The sequence below is a fragment of the Lolium rigidum genome, chromosome 4 (assembly GCF_022539505.1).
Source record: "Lolium rigidum isolate FL_2022 chromosome 4, APGP_CSIRO_Lrig_0.1, whole genome shotgun sequence".
Lineage (NCBI taxonomy): Eukaryota > Viridiplantae > Streptophyta > Magnoliopsida > Poales > Poaceae > Lolium > Lolium rigidum.
In genome coordinates this window covers 239527598-239533832 of record NC_061511.1, presented here as the reverse complement: position 1 = coordinate 239533832, position 6235 = coordinate 239527598, and positions in this window count along the sequence as shown.

Here is a 6235-nt window from a genome sequence, read left to right as displayed (position 1 = left end):
CAGCCGCGGGGACGCGGTAGCCCGGTGGGCAAGGGTAGTTCGATGCGCAAAGCTCCTCCACCTGCCGGCAGGTTAGAGTGGGTGCGGTGGAAGCCATGAGAGAGTGATGAGAGATTGTAGAGATGTGATAATGCCGGCCAAGCCGGGCTACCTATATGTAGTGACAAATGGCGGGAAAATTGGGAGCGGGAAGACAGGAGGCGGGAAGAAAGAGGCGGGAAGAAAGTGGCGGGAAGAAAGAGGCGGGAAGAAAGTGGCGGGAAGAAAGTGGCGGGAAGAAAGAGGCGGGAAGAAAGTGGCGGGAAGAAAGTGGCGGGAAGAAAGAGGCGGGAAGAAAGTGGCGGGAAGAATTTTTAAGAATTTGAATTGAATTATTTTTATTTTTTTGATTTTTTGATATATTATTTGTATTTTTAAGAATTTGAATTGAATTAGTTTTATTTTTCTGATTTTTTTGGATATATTATTTGTATTTTTAAGAATTTGAATTGAATTATTTTTATTTTTCTGATTTTTTGGATATATTATTTGTATTTTTAAGAATATGAATTGAATTAGTTTTATTTTTCTGATTTTTTGGATATATTATTTGTATTTTTAAGAATATGAATTGAATTAGTTTTATTTTTCTGATTTTTTTGATATATTATTTGTATTTTTAAGAATTTGAATTGAATTAGTTTTATTTTTCTAATTTTTTTGATATATTATTTGTATTTTTAACATTTTGAATTGAATTAGTTTTATTTTTCTGAATTTTTTGATATATTATTTGTATTTTTAACATTTTGAATTGAATTAGTTTTATTTTTCTGTATTTATTGATATATTATATGTATTATATGATTTTCAAAAAAGAAAAGTATTTTCAAAAAAGACCTTTAGTCGCGGTTGGCCAGAACCGCGACTAAAGGTCCTTGCGCGCGGGAAATTAAAAACCCGGCGAAAAACCCTTTAGTCGCGGTTGGGGTCGCCAACCGCGACTAAGGTAGACCCTTTAGTCGCGGTTGGCGACCCCAACCGCGACTAAAGGGCTGTCCCTATAAATTCTCCAGCGCGCGAACGGCCGCGCCACTCGTCTTCTCCGCTGAAACCCCCTGCAGCCGCGCGCGCGCCATCGCCCTCGTCGTCGCGCCCTCGTCGCCGCGCCCTCGTCGTCGCCCTCGTCGGACGTCGTCGCGCCCTCGTCGTCGCCCACGCAGTACGTCGCCGCGCCCTTGTCGTCTCCGCCGTGCGCAAACCGGCCGCCGCGCGCGCGTAATTAAACAAACCGCCGCGCGCCGCCGCCCTCGAAACGTCGCCGCGCGCCGTCGCCGTCGCCGTGCCCGACAGCCGCCGCCGCCGCCGTCGATCCGGAGCCACCGGCCAGAGAGAAGGGGGCCGGGGGCGACCCGCGGTGAGAGAGAGAGAGGAGATCAGAGAGAGAGAGAAGGGGGCCGGGGGCGCCGCCCGGCCGTTTTTTTTTTCTTTTTTAGTTTTTTTTCTTGTAAAATTTCACTAAAATATCACTTAAAAATGAACTAATTAAAATTTGACTTAAAATTTGAGACTTAAAAAACTAAAAGAAGACTTAAAATTTGACTTAAAAAGGAACTAATTAAAATTTAACTTAAAATTTGAGACTCGTGGAATTTTCACTTTTGTATTTTATCACTTTTAAAAGAACTCAAAAAAATGCGCCGCCCCCCTCGCCGCCCCTACGTATATGCGGGTTTTTTTTGTTCGCGGCGAGGGGGCGGCGCCACCGCCACCGCCGCCCCCCTTTCGCCACCGCCACCGCGCGCCCACCTTCCGCCGCCCCGCTCTCCCACCCTTTCCTCGCCCCTCCTTTTGCCACCGCCCTTTCGCCACCGCCACCGCCCCCTTCTTCACTTAATTAATTTGTTTTTACTACATGTTTTCGGGACCGACATATGGCGGACGATAGAGCTGACCCGATTCCGGACAACTATGATCCGGACGCTCGAAGACCATATGTTCGGCATCATAAAAGGCGATATTCCATATGTGCCGACCGGAGAAGAAGAAGATGATATCTCTTCTTATCCGAACCTTGAGGGTGAAGATGAAGGGCGCCGTCGGCAAGATGATGCCGAAGAAACGTCGATAAACGACGATCTTCAATTGGAAGTAGCAACCACCTCCGGCGCCGAGGTATATATATATACATATTGAGCGTCCGGTGATACAACTAACCGATTTGAATAAATGTGTGTGTACTAACGCGCGCGACTCTCTTTCTTATTTTAGCCCTCGGCCGGATCGTCGAAAAAATCGAGTACGTCGTCGTCAAAGCGTGGCGCAACCAAGACGATGAAAGCAGGAGAAACATGCACCATCGATGTTGTCGACGAAGCAACCGGCAGGCCGCTGGAGCCCAGCAAGAACGCCACCAAGTTTGTCAGCCAATGCGGAGCCGTTGTTAGAGACAACGTCTCGATCACCCTCCAGGAGTGGAATGAGCCAAAGAAGGCACGTGTTGGTTTCACTTTTGTCGATAAGAGAACAAAAAAAGATTGCTTCAAAAAGCTTATGGAACATTTCGTTCTACCTCCGGAATACCGCAAATACGATGAGGAGGGTAACAAGATTGCGGAAAACAAGAAGAGGCGCAAGCTAGTCAAACAGTTCGCTCTTTCTAGGATGGCCAACGCATTCCGGAAATACAAGCAAAATCTAGCCCATGACTTTGTCAACCAGGGCAAGACTCCGGATTTCAAAGGACAATATGAGAAACTGCAACATGATTGGCCAGATTTTGTGAAGCAAAAGAAATCGGAGCAGTTCCTTGAACTATCGAAAAAAATAAGGAAAATGCGGCCAAGAAGGAGTACAATCATAAAATGGGGCCAGGAGGGTATCGCTTTTGGCAGCCTAGGTGGGAGAAGATGGAGAACGAGATGAGGGCGCGAGGAATCCGTCCAGGTACGGAGGGATGGGACCCAAGGGCCAAAAGCTGGTGGTACGGGCATGGGGGATCGCTGAACCCGGAGACAGGGGAGTGTGTTTACCAGGGCAAAATAATTACACCCACCCAAAAGCTTATTGAGGCAATGAGGGATGCTCAAGAGGGGAGGATCAAGTTCAACGGAGAGAACGACGCCCCGACAAAAGCCCTCGGGAATCCCGAACACGGAGGACGTATACGAGGCATGGGGCCCATTCCGTGGAAAGTAGGGTTCCCCGTAACGATGACCCGTACGGTTACGAAGCCGTAAGAGAAAGATGGATCGGGAAAAAGATGTTGTGGCGCAGTTGGTAACGGAAATGGATGTGATGAAGAAAACCGTGAGTGTACTAGTAGCCGAAAGAGAGGCAGCTCGGGCGCAGCATGAAGATCATCCAATGGATCTCGGAAGCCAGCAGCGGAGAAGAAGCAGCGTGGCTTCCACGGAGGCCTCACCGGCTGGTGCACCGACGATAGAAATTACTGCACCGGAGCCTCTGGTGGTCGAAATTACTGCACCGGAGCCTCCTCGCTACCCCGTGGACGATATAAAGGAGATGAAAGCATGTCATCCGTATTATCCTATCGGGAACATGTCCATGAAGGTAGCCATCGTCCGTGCTTTACCACCTGGAGCACTCCACCACAACAACCCCATTCAAGATGGCTATGCTCGTGTCACGGTGGAGGAGATAGTCCAAGGGTTTGAGGACCTGGACATTGACATTGCTACACCCGAAGGGGTGAAAAGACTTGGAGATGTCAAGCGCCGGTTCATTCTATGGCAGAAGAAATTTATCAAGTTTCCGGGCGAGGCGCCAACAAGTCCACCCCCGTACGGTGGTGGTGGTGGCGGTGGCGGTGACGGTGGCGGTGGCGGTGGCGGTGACGGTGGCGGTGGCGGTGACGGTGGCGGTGGTGCTTCACCTAATACACCTCATTCACGTCAGCCCGACGCCGCCCCCGATCCTCGTCCGGCGGGTGATCGAACACCGGTACCGCCCCCAATCCACCTCCGGCGAAGAAGCGAAGCAGTCCCGGGTTATTAACCCGGACCCTTATGTACCTAGAACCACAAAGATACCAGAGCCATCACTCGAAGCCTCTCATCCCGAGGCCTTGGGAACTTAGTGTCGAGGAAAATGCAGCGGCCGTGGCTGCTCAGCATGAGAAATGGAAGGAGGAGTGCAAGAAGAAAAGAGAGGGCGAGCCCAAGCCGAGTATATTCCGACAAGCAAAAGCGAGTGGGCTAAGTCATTTTTGAACACACCGTCCCAAGCCGCGAAGAATCTGCTCGACGACTATTTACGTGAACTTCGTAGGCAAGCACTCGCGTTCAAGAGGAACCAAGAGTTGGCGGAGAAGAAAGCCTTGGAGGACGAGGCCGAGACAAAATTAGAAAGGGGGAAAGAAGTTGCCCAGCTCGGGGAACAAAGTAAACAATCGATCGCCCCGCTCATAGTGCAAGCCGCCGGTCCGGATGCCCCCGATATCATAGCAGCTGCGGCAGCACATGGATTGACCGTAACGAGTGCCGGAGAACAAGCGGCCGACTTAGGTATCACTCTTCGTGCATCGTTAGGCCTTGATGAGGCGCCAATGAAGGACGTAGTATTTACATATGTGAAGAATGGCCCTCTCATCGAGCCTGCGCAGGAAGAGGATCTACCTCGACAAATGAAAGGTCCGCTAAATTGGTACAAGGGTTACATAAAACATAAAGACGCCAAAGACTATATCTATGCGGAAGTTAGATATGAGCATCACTTCAAACGTTACCGGGTACAAATTCCTCCGAGTGAATTGTTCCAGCTGTTCAATCTGCGCGACCTCGACAAATCTATCGTTCATTGCTACGTACGTATATTATATCTATATATATATATATATATATATATATATATATATATATATATATATATATATATATATATATTGTCCTAACTATCTTGTTGTGTACGCTATATATGCAGAATGAAGAAGCGGGAAATGCGAATAAGGAACATCCATGATGTTGGGTTCATTGACCCACACATCGTTAATTCATATGTGTTAGAACACCACCCCGCCGACGTGGAGGATGACTCGTGGCGGTTTATTAGAAAACAGCAACAGAAAAGTGATATTCTATTTCCTTACCATTTTGGGTGAGTGTTTCGTCTTGAGCACATTCTCTTTTGTTTACTCCATGCATGGTATGTGGCTAATCGATGAGTTATGCATGACTCGTGCATGTATCGTGTCCGCAGGTTCCACTCGGATTCTTATGGTAATTAAAGTTCAGACCTCCTCGGTTCTCGTCCACGACTCTCTGAATATGGATCCGGCGCTTTGGGGCGACATGAGAAAAATGATGCAAAAGTAATTATTTTCATTCATTTGCGCTCTATATCGATCGGCCTATTTCGTTCATCATTTCCTAATATCAAGTAACTAATTAATAACTCTCTTGTTTATTTAATTTTCTTTGCCTCGTAGGGTTTGGAGACGGTTCGTAGATACCAAGGTCGGTGAATTCAAAAAAGAGCTACATTTTAAAATGGCAGTGCGGACGACCGGGGATACTCAGCCACCGGGGACCAATCTATGTGGATACTATGTTTGTGAGAGGATCCGGAGATACCGCAATGAGCGGGACCAGAAGTGTGAGAACAACATCCCGAGGAATAACCTCCGGAAGACGCTTAGTCCGGAAGCTCGCTTCCGACCACTTCAAGAGGAACTAGCTGGATGGTTGGCGAGGGAAGTCATCGATCCTAGAGGAGAACACTATTACGATGACGTAGAACTTTATATGCACCAGAATTTGTAACTAACTTGTTCAAAATTGTATATGGTCATCCGATATTGAATATATATTGTATATGGTCATCCGATATTGAATATATATTGTATATTCCTCTTGAATTCTTTTTGGTTCTAATTTCAAATTTGTTTGAAATTGTACATTCATATGCATGTATGTATACAGTACCGTAGAATATGTGAAACTCCTTCAAAATTAAAACCCAAAAGAAATAAAATAATACAAATTAAAAAGAAACCAGATTTAGGGGGAGGGGGGCTAAACCCTAAACCTCGCGGAGGCCTTTAGTCGCGGTTGGCCGGAAGAACCGCGACTAAAGGTCCTCCGCCCTGGCGCTCGCCTCGCGGCCCACGTGGACGGGCCTTTAGTCGCGGTTCGTAAGGAACCGCGACTAAAGGGGGGGGGCCTTTAGTCGCGCTACTTTGGTCGCGGTTGCGCCACCGCGACTAATGGCAGTTGCCAACCGCGACCAAAGCCCCTTT